We start from the raw sequence: 17190 nt of genomic DNA, 5'->3' as shown, positions 1-17190 counted from the left end.
ATCCGACTTTCCCACTCGACCCTTTACTTCCGACCACTACAACGCCGTCAACCGAATATGCACGCGACGCTATTGCTCGTGCCAACCACGCACGTCAGATCGCCCGCTCTAGAGTTTCGGCTTCGCAAGCCACCCAGAAAGCAATCTACGACAGCCGGCATGCTTACGTTCACTTCTCACCAGGTTCTCTTGTTCTCCTGTGGTGCCCAGTTCGTCGAGTTGGCTTATCAGAGAAGTTATTGTCTCGCTACATGGGTCCTTACCGTATCATCCGCCAGGTAACAGACGTCACCTATGAGATTATTCCTGCATCTGAGACCACAAGTATGCCTGCAACCACACCCAGTGATGTTGTGCACGTCAGCAGGCTAAAACCTTACCACCTGCCTACTGAAGGCCGTAGTTAATGTGCACCGAGACGGCGCTTTTACCGCCGGGGGGGTAATGCTACGAAGCTGACGTATCAGCGGTCAGAAGACGACAACGAGGAAGTGGTCTGTCGGTTGAGCGTTCTGCTTCCATCTTAGTCGACGCCATACGCATCATTTTGAATATAGATTTTAAATAGAGACACCTCGTGTCATTTTTACGTAACACTATTATGGCGGAATGCAGCGAATACATTCAAGAAGTGACACTTACCATTTCTTTTGCACCGTAAGTACAACACATTTCTATGGATCGAGCTGTGTCCTAACTTTTTGAAGCTCTGAGGAAGAATGTGTATTCTAAAACGTAACGCAGAACCAATAGTACTTCGAACGCAAAGTTCATGCGAATGATTATTCAGCAAAGTATATTGATGACGAAATAAGGAAAAGTGAAAGCTTTGCCACAAAGTCAAAGCAATGAACGCGATTGAAAAGAATTAGAACGCCACGCACAGAATAGAAATGAGGTCGAAATATGGCCCGCCTTTCTCACACGTAAGTGAAGCGCGAAACATACTCACATGTACAGATGCACGCGAAGAAGCGCCCCAGTGGTTACTGTGGCTGGAAACCGCACGCTTTTCGCAAGTGGAGACTGCAATTATTGCAGTGACCCTTGCGTGCCTGGTAGCTACAGCAGAATCGTTCCAGGTAAAACCCGAGGCCAGCCAATACGTTCGATTCTCCGCTCCTGTCCACCACGAGAAAAGGGCCTGCGAGGGACCATTGCTCTCCTCCTCTAAGCGGCGCAAAGTACGCGTGGGAGATTAGAGCACGCGCCGCTGCATGATGTGGCGACGCGCACTCAATACGGCATCTTGCTGGTAATGCTGAAAACACAATAACTTCATCGAGATACCTGGCAGCAGCAGTAAGTGATAGATAATAATAGCTTCCCTTTGAACGTTCAAGGGCGTGCTCCTCAGGAGCTCAGTAATCAACGCCTCAGACTCGTCATCGAGAAGACCCATGTTCAATCCCGCATGCCGAAGTCTTTTTCTGGTTTCTTTTTTCTTTCTGGCATTTTCATATATATATATATATATATATATATATATATATATATATATATATATATATATATATATACGTAAACAAGTTCATTGAGTGACGCCGACTCCGGTGGCAAAATTCAGTCGAGAGCGTCCATATTATTGCTCTAGCAATAAAATCAAGAATACAAAAAAAATGGCAGATCCCACGTACAGTGGGAATCGATGATATGCGAGGCACGAATGATAAATGTTGATATATCACTTTAAAATCAGCACGACGTTACGAGGTGCATGGAGGTAAATGATGCCGTACATGACTTCAGTGTCATAATTATCATGTTTGAATGAGTAGTTTATATTCACCATCTATTCACGACACGTGAATATGTGGAGCTAGCGAAGCGGCCGTGGGCATGCTATGAGCGTGGTAAGTTGTTATGTTCTTACATGACACGCATGTCAGGATTATCATGTTTGCAAAAGTCATAATTTCGATTAGGTGGTTGTAGTGGCGAGCCAAGGCTACGCCCAGGCAAATTTGGTGCAGTATATTAGCATGTCTTCGGCTGAATTTATCTGGAAGACGAAAAGTCATACCGGGATCTGTTTCCCGCAGGCGCTTGTTCCGGTGATCTGGTAGCAACCAGTAAGTGGCAGCGCGTTCGCGCATGAGTGATCTCAACAATGTGTTGACGTCACTTCGCGAATACGGTACTTTGGCGTACATAGGAGCGTTGTATACTGCCACTCTTGCTTCGCTATTGGCTGTTTCGTTGCCAACCAGGCCGCAGTGTCCAGGAATCCATTTGTGTGTAATCAAGTGACCACTCCTGTGTGTTAGGTCAAACGCTTTGACGATTCCTAACGCTAACTCCTAAAATTGGGGAGTCTAGCCCTGGCAACCGTGGAGTGCGGACGCTCGTCTCTCGGCTCCTTCGACTACGGCGTGTTCCGCCGTGCCCGCTCCCCAGCTGTGAATCTACGACGTTGCCGCGTTCCTCGTCGCAAGCAGTCAACGACTTCGCTGCTGTGTGTTTGCTTTTTGCCGCTGCCCACGTCTCTTCAGCCCTGAAGCGGTTCCCAGGCAGCCGCCCCTGTTGGGGCCATAGCTGTCCAGGCGTGTTTTTCCTACCATGAGCCAGGAACGCCCATCCAGCAGCTCGTCCAAGGTACGTTTTCTCAACCTGAGCGCGAAGGGCGTTCGACCTATTACCTGCTCTGTTTCGTTGGAGCATTTTACTGCCTTCACGACAGTTTCCAACGAACATGAAACGCCGTGGTCGACGGCGAACGCCGACGTGCGTCCCCCGGTAGCAGCGCAGACACCCGAGGCGAACACTGCGAGGCCGGCAACTGATCCTGCTGTCTCCAATTCTTTCTCCCAACAAGCTGAAGTCGACACTCCACCCAGAGAAAGGATGGAGGAGGACACTACTCTTTGCGACAACACGGACAACGACGCGGGAGGTTGTGAAGACGGTCCAACACAGGCGACGCGCCCGCCATATGCACGCCGAGGCGCAACCCCCCGAAGATACATCGGGCATTTCTTATGCCCCTCAGCAAACCACACGCAAGCGGAGCCAGAACCAGAATCCGCCTCCGCTTCCTTTACACGATGAAAAGATAATTCAGCGACCCCACGGCGGACTTTGCCTCGATAGTTGGACGCGCCCAGAACTCGCTAACGCTTTATGGAGCACGGCAGGCTTGAGCACCGAAGATCGTCAGAACATCATATTCCGCCTGCGGCCCCAGCAGAACTTGGCAGTCATAAGCACACCCAAGTCACATGTTGCCGACGCATTATACAAGGTGCGGGAACTGAGGCTTGGTCAGCGAGTGTATCCTATCACAACGTATTTTGCTGCCCCAGACAACTCATGCAAGGGCATTGTTCCCGGTTTTGTACCCGGCACGCCGTCGTCCACGCTAGTGGATGAGCTTTTGACACCTGGAACCCAGATTCTTCAAACACGTATGATGGGGCAGACCAACGTTGCGTTAGTCACCTTTGAAAGATTGAAAGTGCCTCGCTATGTGCGATTCTATGGCGCCGAACTCCGCTGCTACCCTCATCGCCCTCGCCAACTGATTTGCAAGATATGTCACCGGCTCGGTCATTGGGCTGACCACTGTCCCACGCCACACGTGCTTATTTGTGCAACATGGGGGACTGACAACCCAGCCCCGTCGCATCTGTGCACCCCTCACTGCAGGTCCTGCGACGGAAGCCATCCTAAATCCGACCCAAACTGCCCACGGCGCGCTCGCCAGACACCGAACAAGGTGTGGGTGGGTAAATCTCTGAAGAAAGAGCAGCGTGAACTGCAGCCCCCCAGCACATCTACTGCTTCCAAAGATATGGCAACGACTGGACACTCACAAGTCTCGACTCAGGGCACACTGCGAGCGCGTTCGAAGTCTCGCTCGAGATACCGTCGCAAATCCCAGACCCGTTCCAAGTCTCGGTCCAGATCCCGCGGAGCATCAATACGGCCGCCCGAGAAACGCCCTCCTGACCAAACTGCACCACCCTCACAACAACCCTACAAGAAGGCCCTGCTTACCAACGCTTCTGCCAAGGTGGCCCAGGCCTCCACGGAGACGCAGAGAATCTCGGCGAAAAAAACATCCACACAGGCACCTCGGGAGGCAAGTCAAGCGGCGGATCTACCACAGCTCGTTATAGCCCATACTTAACTTTCTACTCCGTCCCCTCTCACTACCTCATCCTCTGCTCCCGATACCCTGGTAGAAATCGCCCGTTTACGCTGTGACATGGAGGCACACTGTGAGCACTTGCAAAAACAAATGGACGCGCTGGTGGCAGACATGGGTACAAGTAGGCAGGCGGCCCTCGACCGAATCGAACGGCAGATGGAAGAACTTCGTATAGGAATTATGGAGCAAGTGAAATTATGTATTGAACGTACTCTCGCGTGAGATAATAACATACAAACTCCTGAACCTAGCAGGTACAGCGCCAGCCTGCCACCCGACCACATCTCTCGGCCGCAACATTCAAACGTGGGTAACTCTAACGGGGGTAACCTCTCTAACGGGGGTATCCTCTCGTGATGATGATAGCGCCGCGTGACCCGCCACGGCTAGTGGTGTGGCAGTGGAATTGTAGGGGATTCCGTCAAAAACGAGGTTCCTTGCAACAGTACGTTGCCACATCCACAAACCCTCCGGATGTCATCCTCTTACAGGAACCCAATTGTACCCCTTCATTATCCGGTTACAGCCCGCTCTCGGGTGTCTCACCTCTTGTGGGAGCCCTAGTCTCGAAACGCGTTACATGTCGCATGCATACGACGAGTAGCGACATTCCTCATCAAATATTGGAAGTTATTACGCAAGAAAAACGCGGCGACAGTTTGTTTATCCTCAATGTATACAGTTCCCCTCGCTCGCGTACACACTGTTTTTACCGTCTGTTAAAAGAATTTGGCAGCCTTGGACGGGTTTGTGTGGTATGTGGTGACTTCAACGCTCCACATGTCGCATGGGGTTACGTTAAATCGCAAGCCAAGGGAACCCGCTTATGGAATTTCATCTGTAACATGCGATACACACTGCTCACCGACCCAGAAAACGCCACTCGTATAGGCAACAGTTTCTCGCGACACCTGTCCTTACCTTACCTTTGTCCGCAATACTGGCCCAGTCGTAGCGCACGGGCCTTTAGAAGAGCACCTTGGCAGTGACCACTATATTGTCGCAACCATCCTGTCGTTACGAGGCGCTCGCAGGCCAGAGCGAAATGTGCGCATTACAGATTGGACAAATTTCAGGGAACGCCGCCAAGACCCGCCTGAGGGCCAGGGCTACGAACGATGGCTTGAGTCTCTCGCTGACGATCTTGAGGCCACCACGCGTACAGTGCGTACCACAACTGAGACACCAGACATAGATCCGCATTTACATCATCTTTGGAACGCCCGGAGAGGGTTGACGCGGCGATGGAAGCGACAACGCCTCAACAGAAAACTTCGGAAACGTATAGAAGAAATTACACGGGAATCCGAGGAGTACGCAGCGTCCCTCACCAGTAATAACTGGCGACAGTTTTGCAACCGCCTCTCAGGCACATTAAGCACAGCTAAAACGTGGTCGATTCTACGTTCGCTCACAGACCCCAACACATCAAAGAGAAAAACATTTCAGCAGCTGCACATCTTAATGCACGAGTACCGGGATGATCCTGACTTGCTCCTCACGGAACTAGAACATCAATTCAATCCCATAGGCCCGCCACCACAATACCCTGATTACCCGTATGTGGGTGAGGAGAACGAATTGCTGGATGCCGACATAACCCCGGACGAGGTGCGGGTGGTCCTACAAGACCTACGACGAAACACGGCTCCAGGAGCGGACCAAATCCGATTTTCCACCCTTTGTAACTTGAGTGACGCGGATATCAACCACATTACCCATATCTTTAATGAATACTAGAGCGAAGGCACACTTCTCCAAGCGTGGCGACATGCTGACATTACACTTATCCCCAAACCGGGTAAACCTATCAAAGTTGAAAATCTACGGCCCATCTCTCTAACATCATGCATTGGTAAGCTGATAGAGCACGTACTCTTGCGGCGCTTGCAACCTTTCCTGGAAAAAAACTCTTTCTTTGCTAACACTCAATTCGGATATCGAGCTCATCTGTCTGCCCAAGATGTCCTTTTACAATTACGGGAGGAAGTCTTAGGACCACCGTCGCGCGCCCAAACGAGAGCACTTGTCCCCTTAGATCTCAAAGGGGCGTTCGATAACGTTGCACATGAACTTATCCTTCGCAATGTTGCAGAGTCCCATTGTGGGGCTCGTATAAACAACTATATCCGCGCATTTCTTCGAGATCGCACAGCTACCATCGAAATCGGGCCGCATCGATCAGGTACAATCCGCCTTGTAGGGCGTGGGACACCACAGGGCTCTGTTCTTTCCCCCACCCTATTCAATATCGCGCTTGCAGGGCTCCCCCGGCTTCTCGATCAGATCCCCGATGTCGCTCACGCCATTTATGCGGACGACATCACTACCTGGTGTACACGCGGTTGCGACGGTGCTATGCAAGAGCGACTGCAGCAAGCAGTCGACACTGTCTCCAAGTATGCGAGAAAAGGGGGCTTAAATTGTGCTCCGCAAAAGTCGGAGCTCATAATCATTCGTTCCCGCAGCCCCTCACCTATGCCGCCCATTACTGTACACGTGGATGGTATACCCATACCACAGGTCAGCCGTGCTCGCATCCTAGGCCTACACGTCCAGGCGGATGGCAGGTCTAACTATACTGTTTCCCTTCTATCCCGACAAACTGAGCAAATTCTGGCCATGATCAGGCGGGTCTCTAACAGGCGCTCGGGTCTTCGAGAAGAGGACCTGCTGCGCTTGGTGGAGGCATGCATCATCATCCGTCTTACATACCATCTTCCCTTTCAGCGGTTGACCCAGGTGCAGCAACTTCGCGTTGATGCCCTCATTCGTAAAGCGACGAAGCTAGCCCATGGCCTACCGCACTATACTTCCACATACCGTCTCCTTAATTTATGAACGCATAACACACTAGGAGAACTACTAGAGGCGCATTGGGTCAGTCACCGCCAGCGCCTCTTGCTCACACGTACTGGCCGCTATCACCTTGCACGGTTAGGGCACTCTGTCCCACCACTTGAACCTGAAGCCCGCCCAACGACCTTATCACCCGTTCTACGTAAGGTACTGAATATTCATCCCTTGCCGCGTAATATGCACCCAGTGCATGACAAAGGACGGCGTAAAGCTCGTGTGCGATACCTTAACCGCATGCTCGAAAACATCCCAGAATCCCAGGCTTTATACACATACACGGCGCGCACTCAAGAGGGCTATACATCCGTAGTGTTGGATGGCACTGAATCCCTGAAGGACTCAGCTGCAATGCGCGGCACTAATGTCACGTACGGAGAAATTCTCGGCGTTGCTCTCGCCATTCGACACGCCGTTCGTGTCCCAGGGGAAGTGTATATACTGACGGACTCGCAACAGGCATGCCGGGCGTTCCTATCAGGACATGGCATTCCGAGAGCGGCACAACAAATTCTCAAACAGATCCCAAAAAATGCTTCAGTCGCACCTTCCCGCATTCACTTAATGTGGACCCCTGGTCATGCCTCGCTGCCGGGCAATGAACGCGCACATGCAGTAGCCCACGATATTTCCCTCCGGGCGGCCCGGCGTGGTGAAAGGACCAGTTCAGGGTGGGGGGATCCCTTGCTGTGTTACGGAGAGATTCTCCGTCATTATAGAAGTTTTCGCTGCACTCACCGTGCGCCACCACCATCCTTCTCGAAAGAGGAAGCAGTGGCACTACGCCAGTTGCAAACCGACACTTTTCCTAATCTTGTCTCCCTGAACAAATTCTGGCCACACTGTTATGCCGACAATTGTCCGGGCTGCGGCAGGTCACCCTCCATCTTTCACATCACTGTCGAGTGCACGGCAAACCTTTTCCCTCCATTACCACCCCTCCTCCGCCCGCTGCGCAAAAAAAGAGCTGTGGGACGACGCCCTCCGCGACGGACCTCCCGAGGTTCTGCGAGCCATTATACAACGGGCTCGACATGTCGCCGTAGTCGTCCTAGGGACCCCGGACTAGGGGTCCCTCTCATGCTTTTAGATGCGGAGCATCTAATACTCGAGGCTTGTAGTGTGGCGCCGTCCGCAAGCTTCCTCCTCCTTCTTCCACCATCTGTGCATCCCTTCCTCCTCTACACACCGCGCGCGCTTCATTCCTCCACCATCTGTGCACCCTTCCTCCTCTACACACCGCGTGCGCTTCTCCTCTTCACGAACATTCGCTAGCTGTATAATGTAGCGCGCATGCGCCGTCACGCTTCGAGAACATCGGCAGCTGACGCGCGCGCATGCGCCGTCGCGCTTCGAGAACATCGGCAGCTGACGCGCGCGCATGCGCCGTTGCGCTTCTCCCCCTTCTCGAACATTCGACAGCTGACAGTGCATGCGCCGTCGCGCTGTATATATACTCAAGGTCGGCGCTCGCTCGCTCAGTTGCCGCTCGTCGGTTGGTTTGTACGGCACGTCGACGTCCAAGGTCGCGGTGAAATGAATTCCAACGAATCCACAAACACAATGATCGACGTCCCTTCGACCAGCGCCGCCCTTTCGCATACGTGTGTAGGTGTTCACTCATTTAACACCCCCTCCTACAACCACGTTAACCAATTTAGCCATCGACCCAAGTAAGTCGCAATTTAACACCCCATTTCACAACCACGTTAACCAATTTAGCCATCGACCCAAGTAAGTCGCACTTTAACACCCCGTTAACCAATTATATGCTCCGCATCATCCTCAGTGTTCCCCCGAGGGAAGCTGCGGGCAATCTTTTTTGTTTTACCTACATAATAAAGATGTTTTGTCTCCTAAAATTGGCCTGTTCTTGAGCAAGAATGAATAGCTTGAAGCGCTGATTTTGCATCAGACGGAATCGTCCATTTACGCGGTGCTTGGTCGTTCACAAATTTTATGGCTTCTTGTATAGCAACAAGTTCTGCAGCTGTCGAAGATGACCTACGATCTAATTTGTACTGTCGGGAAATACCGAGTTGAGGGATCACGAAGGCTGCAGCTGAGGCGAATAAAGTTACGGATTCATCGGTGTAAATGTGCACAGAGTGACTGTATTGGTCATCTAAATTGCCAAGGTGAGTTGCTTGAGGGCAATATAAGAAACACGCCGAGGCAATATGCACATCAACCTCTCCACAGCAAAACAGTTAAAACAGAACACAACAGATATGCAGTTAGGCGTATCGCATGTGGCGATCATCTGGCGTTCTGAGCTCTTAAGCTTTTACTTATTTTGGTACGACATATACTTTTGTTCCTTGAGTTTATGGAGGAGGGGGAAGTGTTTATGTTTAGAAGTGGGAAAACAAAAGTAAAGTGAGCCCCGCAACTGTCTGCATCAGGGTGCGACACCTCAGCAGTAGCTCACAAGGAATGGGGGTGAGGAGAGATTAAAAGGATAGGAATAAAGGTGTAGAGAGAGAGAGAAAGAGACATGAGGAAAGCCAGAGAGAGCGACGACAAATCGAGGGGATAGAAGAGATAGGAAAGATGGAAACACGGTCACAGGAGTCCGAGGACGGGGCACCACTTGCGAGAGCTCTTGTCGACGTTAGGAGATGGCGTAGAGCAAGTCCAGTCGGTCAGAGCTACAATGTCGTCGGAGGTCGGCGCCGGGAGATGACATAGGGCGAGCCCAGTCGGCCAGAGCTACGCCGACGCTGGAGATCGCGAGGGCACAACCGGTCGGCACGGAATCCAGCAAGCGAGTCCTTGCGTTTATGGTCCTATCTCTAAAATAGCTTTCACGCAATGTTTTATCGTATGCTTTGTTTTCTTTGTTCATTTCTTGTGACGTCTGTATATTTACATTTGCATGGTACGTGAAGCCCATGCTACTAGCCAAATCGTTCACTTGCCATTTTAAAATAAAGACAATTTTGTAGCAAATTACCATTTTTTTATATTCGCACGAGCCCAAACGCTGTGCACTAGAATTAAAAAAAGGGCGCGTAGGTGGAGGCGAAGGCGAGCAATGGGTTGGCCATTAGTTTTGAAACAGTCCATGGATCTTTGCCATTGTTTATTTACAGGCGTGTCACGCACTGCTATGTGGTGCGTGACGCCCACCAGCCTGTAGGTGGCGGAAGACGCGCGCTAAGGCTGACATGACATAAATCATTTATATAATGTATTTGCTGTGCAAATATTCATAAAAAACTTGTAAAACGCAACAAAATTAAAGTTGAAAAGGTACTGAAAGGTTGCCATGCAGGGAACTGAAATATTTGTCGCTTGCCACAAGGGGTCGGAGAGGCGCCAATTTGGTGCGAAGTAACATGTGAGCTAAGTAACTATGTGGTTTCTCATGCAGCGTAGTAACCCATGAAATGAATGTTACAACAGCAATCGTTTTCATCTGGCCATTTTTTGTCAAATCAAAGACTCACATGGCCAGATTGCTGAAAATACAAATGTTACGAGCCCACTTTATGGGCCGAACGCGAAAAATCCCGATTGTTGCGCTTACACACAACAGGTGACGGAATGTTTTCATGCATTACGAACGATGTAAGATGCGTATCGCTCTAGATTCTTCAAACCCTGACACCATATTTCCAACCTTATTTAGTCTTGGCGCGCCAAGTTGGTGAATGACGATGTATGTGCTGACATGGGGGCAGGAGGGTTCGACGTTTTCTCATTTCGCCATTAGCCCTTTCAGTTTTCACAATTCACGTGTATGCTGGAACCATCTCACCATGACCTTCATCCAAAAGCATATATTCAAGTTTTCACGCGGCTGCTGCTACGAACCACTCGGTACCTACAAGCATTATTTGCAGTGTCCCTAGACAGTCACACTGCCAACCGGAATCTAGGATCATCTTATCTTGAAGCAAATAGACGACACAATGGCAGCACCACGCAGAAGCTGGCTTGTTCGGCTGTGCTATCATTCGTGTTAACTCGTTAGCATGAAACGAATGCCATGACATTGCATGTGTTCGGCATCACTGAACAAAGTGGGGTTTCCGTGACACGATCAATATGATTCATACTTGTGAGATGCAAGAGAGAGAGAGAGAGAAAGAGAGAAAAAGGAAGGCTAGGAGGTTAAACAGATAATGGCATCTGATTTGCAACCCAGCACTAAGGCTGGGGAAATGGGGGCAAGAAAAAGGGCGTAGATAGAGAAGAAGAAGAAAAATTGGCCCAAATCTACCTGTTACGCTGTGAATGTCGTCGTAAGACGATAGTCTTGCGTCTGGAAAAAGGGAACAAAACGTTTATTTGATGTTCTGCGCAAGAAAATTGGTGAATGGTATTCTGAAGGCGCTGCGTTAGAGTGCCTCGAGCGTGTAGCGGAGGCACTACACGCTCGAGCGCATCTAGGCACGTTACAAGCGCAACTAGGCAACAAGCGCATCTAGGCACGTTAAACACGAGTGCCATCTGGCAGTTATCTTCGAAAACGAAGGCGTGCGCGACCGCGGAGAAAGATGCGCGCCAGTCTCGGAGGTGATAATGTATAGAATGCAAAGCGACGGGCAGGTGCCACCACCGTGTCGTCGTAGCAAAGCGTTGGAAACACCTTCTTGAGCGTCGCGGTGCACTGTCAGCGCAGCGCGTTAAACGCTACAGTCCTTACCCCCGTATTCTAGAACCTCTCTTTACTCAGCGCTTCGCCTTCACTTGAAAAAGCCGATTGGAGCGCCATCTCTAGGTACGGCAAGTCCCTGCATACCAGCAAAAGTCTTCTGTGATTTTTTTCAGTAGCGCAGCGTCATTTTCAGCCGAGTGGTGGCACAAGGCTCAACTCTGTCAAGTGAAGGGTGAAAGTCGAGTCGAGGAGCGTTTGTGAATACGAGGGTTAGAGTTACTTGTGTGTCCCTCTTCTAGTATAAAGGCACACATACAAAACATAAACGTTTTGTTATGACGCCTCAGATATGTGCGATACTCGCTTTTTTATTTGACAATCGCACAAGTATGAAAGAAAAACCTTGAGCAATATTAGTGGGCGTTGCGGATTTAGTTGGCAATTAGGTGCCGTTTGAGGTATCGTTAGGGCGGACAAACAGACAAAAGTTTAGACAGACAAATAGACATACAACAGACAGACCAAATTTTTTCCGTCGAAGGTCCCCAATAAATACTATCGTTTTTAAAACGCACGTGCACTTACGAGAGAACGAAAACACACAGGAAAGGCGTTCTGGCTACAAACGTTCAGAAAGGCCGGTCGGTCGAAAAAAAAATTGGCAGCATATTCACGGAGTGAATGATGGAGAGTGGGGCGAAGCATTCGTCCATCCATTCGTTCTTGCTTCCGTCCGCCCATGCGTCCATATGTGTGACCATCCATGCGTCCATCCGCCCGTCCGTGCGTGCGTCTGTTCATGCGTCCGTCCCTGCGTTTGTCCATACATCCGTCCCTACGTCCGTTCATGGGTCCATCCCTGCATCTGTCTCTGTGTCCATTCGTCCATCTATTCAACACTCCAGGTACCACCATCCCGCATCTTTTCTTCATATATTCCCCATATAGAAGCACCGCCACCCAGCGGGCATTCCAAAGACTAAATGAGAGGTGGCACACGCACAGTTTCTTACGGCTTGTGCTTAGGGTCTACTTCCCACCTTTAACCACCTCGAGTTCATGGTATATACTAGTTCACTGTATTCATGGCACTGCGGCCCAATGCTCGCTAAACCTTTCTAAAACCTAGGAGGTTACGCCCCGCGAGTATAACGTAGCAACACTTTCCTGTCTGCTGTGCGTTGTTGAACAATAAAAAATTCGCAGCGTGCGCGTTAACTAAAAGCCGAATTCTCCTGTCTCTCATTTCCCCTTAGCAGCCTTTGGCATGTACATTGAGCACTATCTTTTATTGCTCGACAACACACAGAAGAAATCTCTCGCCAGCACCACCTTGGAGGTCAAAATGTTATACTCGCTACGTACTACAACGGCTACGAGGGATGAACGGGTGCCGCTATAAGGAGCTTCGCCCCTAAAAGTGCAGTAGCGCCTTGACAGTCTTCTTCTGTGAGGTTGCATCTGGTCAACATTGTAAAATTTTTTCCTTCGACACAAGTTTTCGTAAGAACGCGTGACCTCTCCCGCTTTAAATGATAGCGCACAGCCTGCTCATATCAGCTTTGCGACATTTTCTGTAGCCATGCAGGTGAGTTCGACGTTTTAGATGCGGAGCATCTAATACTCGAGGCTTTTAGTACGGCGCCGTCCGCAAGCTTCCTCCTCCTTCTTCCACCATCTGTGCATTCCTTCCTCCTCTACACACCGCGCGCGCTTCACTCCTCCACCATCTGTGCACCCTTCCTCCTCTACACACCGCGTGCGCTTCTCCTCTTCACGAACATTCGCTAGCTGTATAATGTAGCGCGCATGCGCCGTCACGCTTCGAAAACATCGGCAGCGGACGCGCGCGCATGCGCCGTCGCGCTTCGAGAACATCGGCAGCTGACGCGCGCGCATGCGCCGTTGCGCTTCTTCCCCTTCTCGAACATTCGACAGCTGACGCGCGCATGCACCGTCACCCACCATCTGTGCCGCGCGCGCTTCTCCCCTTCGAGAACATTCTACAATTCTCCTGATTCTCCAGTGGACGCGCATGATTCTCCAGTGGACGCGCAGTGGACGCGCCGTCGCGCTTCGAGAACATTCAACAGCTGACAGTGCATGCGCCGTCGCGCTGTATATATACTCAAGGTCGGCGCTCGCTCGCTCAGTTGCCGCTCGTCGGTTGGTTTGTACGGCGCGTCGACGTCCAAGGTCACGGTGAAATGAATTCCAACGAATCCACAAACACAATGATCGACGTCCCTTCGGCCAGCGCCGCCCTTTCGCATACGTGTGTACGTGTTCACTCATTTAACACCCCGTCCTACAACCACGTTAACCAATTTAGCCATCTACCCAAGTAAGCCGCAATTTAACACCCCATTTCACAACCACGTTAACCAATTTAGCCATCGACCCAAGTAAGTCGCACTTTAACACCCCATTAACCAATTATATGCTCCGCATCCTCCTCAGTGTTCCCGCGAGGGAAGCTGCGGGCAATCTTTTTTTGGCTGACCTTTTTCAGTTGGAGCTCACCCTGCTTTACTCGCATAAAGCTTTTGCTAGTGCTTTTAGAGTGTACAATTTCTTTAACGTTTTCTTAGCAGGACGCGTAGGCTTGCAATTTTTTCATCGACACCTCACCAATCCCAGATTGGATCATGTTGCACGGCTTGTTTGAAAAGCTATAGTCTTTTTTTAGATACTTCAAGATAAAAATGTTCGTCCTTTTATTTATTTGTGTCTGCCCAAAAATTCAACCACCCGGCGAAAGTCTAACGTTTTACTCAACGCTCACTTATCTTGATCTGGTGGCTGCCTTCACAGTTGTCAATATAGCCAATCAAAAAGCAAATATTACAAATGTTCGAGGCGCAATATCAGTACATAAACTGTTAAAAAAATCTCGTCAAAATGACGGAAAAATCTTGGCAGCTCTACTTCCAAGCATTTGAACGTCAATGTGACAGCAGGCCGTTATTTCTAAATTACGGTGTATTTTTTTTTCATTTTGACGTCTCCCATGTCAATATGAAATACAACCTAGTCGTCAATTTGACAGCATATTGTCATATAAAAATGACAGGTTCTTGATCATTTTGACAGCTCGCCATGTCAATAAGAAATACAACCCTGTTGTCAATATGACAGCTTCACCGCCGATGTGACTGCACGCAGTCACTTTGAAATGACGGTGTTCTCGATCATTTTGGTGTCTCGCATGTCAATACAATATACGATCCGGTAATCGCTTCTACAGTGCTGTGCAGTCACTTTAAGTGCATGGAGTTAATTTCAGATGACGATGCTTTTTATTGTGGCACTTGGCATGTTTATGTGAAATAAGAACACTGAATATGGCAGAGTAATGCTCTGCTGTCTGAATGCTTTCATGTCAATTGCAAAAATGTTTGTGGGCTTGGCGGCCCAGTTTTTCAGAGTATATGCCCGTTGGCATGCCTTATTTACATGTCTGTGTCAGTGTGGTCCACTGAAGTGTGTCTCACTTACAGCTGATTCTGCAAAAGATACTTCAATGTAATTGGCACATGTACTTGCATATTTATTCGAAATACGGTTGCAGCATTAGGTCACCACCACACCAAGAAAAGCAATGCAGCACCTGAAAAACGAAATGTAATACGATGATTAATAAAAGCTTTACTACTTACATGTTGATTTTGCACAAAATTACACACTAAGTGCTTTATGGAAGTACAAAAAATTGTACTCACATAAACACATAAGGAGCATAAAACATAAGGAACAATGCGATTGCCATTAGCAATCCACAGGTTGTTAGTTGTAGTTCACCTAACCTGTGATGCGCCTCATCATTTACCCGGTCCCGGGCACGGTTATCTGCGAGGCTTTTATTTTTTCAGATGATTGATGAGAGCTTGCGGCGATACCAAGCACGGTCCCAAGCGTGCCTAACTTGCAAAATTGCACCCAGTGCTTTATTTAACCTCGAAGTGATTGGCCGTGGAGTCCGGCAAGTTGGCACGCGATGTTCTAGGTAGCGGCATTCGGTGACGATGCCCAATATAGGTGCAGTGACGAAAAATAGGCGCGCAACGTGTTTGGTCTCGCACTTCGGGACGCCGACCCGCGCCCGCTGCGCGACGAGCTTGGCCGTAGAGTCCACTGCCAATGCATGCGCAAAATGAACATCCGCTGCACTAAAGAGCAGGCGGGCGATGCGCTTCATTGCTTGCGAAGAAGCACTCTGCCGCGCGACCGCTGACGCGTTGTTCTTGCCCACAAAGTTCGAAGTTCGTCTTGCGCGTCGGCGCCGTAAGCGGAGTTAGGCCTAGTGACGACTCCGAGCAGCAGACGCGCTGGCCGTGGTGTCCGATGTTCCAAAGTGCGTAGTGCGTGGTCGCGAGTACAAAGAGTCGCCCTGCGATCACCTTCGTCACGATGCCCGAAGCGCTCATAAGCAGAACCTCCAACCGAGTATCTGACGAGTCAAAGCAGAGTCGGTCTGAGACGTGCGTTTGCGAGGTTCGTCACGAGCACAGCTAATAATTTTGCAAGAATGGAAGAATGGAAAGAATACTCACCTTTTGCAGGCGCATTAGCTTCGGGGATGTGCTGTCTGGAACACGGTTTCCACGATGTGTCGCCTCCAAAACGCAAACTAATTCAATCAAGTGAGCACAACCGCAATGCGCACGCGGCTTCTGCAATACAACGAAAAAACATGTAGACAAAAAAAAGCACGCGGTAGCAATGGCGGGGACGGCTGCTCGGGGAAAAGCGGGAGAGAGAGATGGCAAGCCGACAACCAAAACACGTGTTGAGTGACGTCCCGTGACGTATCCTGTACGGAAACCAACCAAAGCGCCCATGGGTTCTCGTCTCCTCTTTGCTCTCTCTCCACTACTATTGACGACGGTTTTGCCGTTTTTTCCACGTGACGCCAGCAGCTTGTCAAAAATGATAAAGAAATGGCCATTAAAATGACGAGTAGTTTTTACAGTGTAAGTACCAGGCATCCTGTCTTTTTATTGAGAAGATTCACAGTGACGTTATTCTCTACACCGAAGTGTTCATTACAGTACGCTGACATTGTTGCGCCATGAACGAAAAAACGGGTGTTTTCTACGCTCGATGAAAAATTCAGGAGCTTTAACTAAAACGATCTTGTACTGCCACCTACCAGTGGCCCTCCGTTCTAAGTACTTTTCTTTCTTCAATATACTGGCAGTTACAAACACGCACATACATGACCCCAGTCATCATGCACCACATATATCTCTAAGTATATCGTTCTATTCTGTGCCAGTACTGTACCACCAGAGCCACCCTTTACCATATCCTATGGGAATATCCAGCATTAGTCAGAAATTCTGGGGTTGTGGCCTCCTATGAAGACCTTCGAACGTGTTGGCGGACTGCGCTGCTCAGTTCGGGACTGTACAAGCAACTTTGGGTGATCCAGAAGGCAAACGAAGCGTCCGGGAGACATGGTTTCTCCGTTAGCTCCCAGGTGTGGGCCGAGCCCAGCAATACGCTGGAAATTATAATAAAGTTCACGTCTTTCTCTCTACTGCCAGGAGGCGCTATATATGACGCAGTGCCTCCG

This window comes from Rhipicephalus microplus, chromosome 7, assembly GCF_043290135.1.
Source record: "Rhipicephalus microplus isolate Deutch F79 chromosome 7, USDA_Rmic, whole genome shotgun sequence".
NCBI lineage: Eukaryota > Metazoa > Arthropoda > Arachnida > Ixodida > Ixodidae > Rhipicephalus > Rhipicephalus microplus.
The sequence above is the reverse complement of the archived record's forward strand: the minus strand, read 5'-3'. Positions refer to the sequence as shown.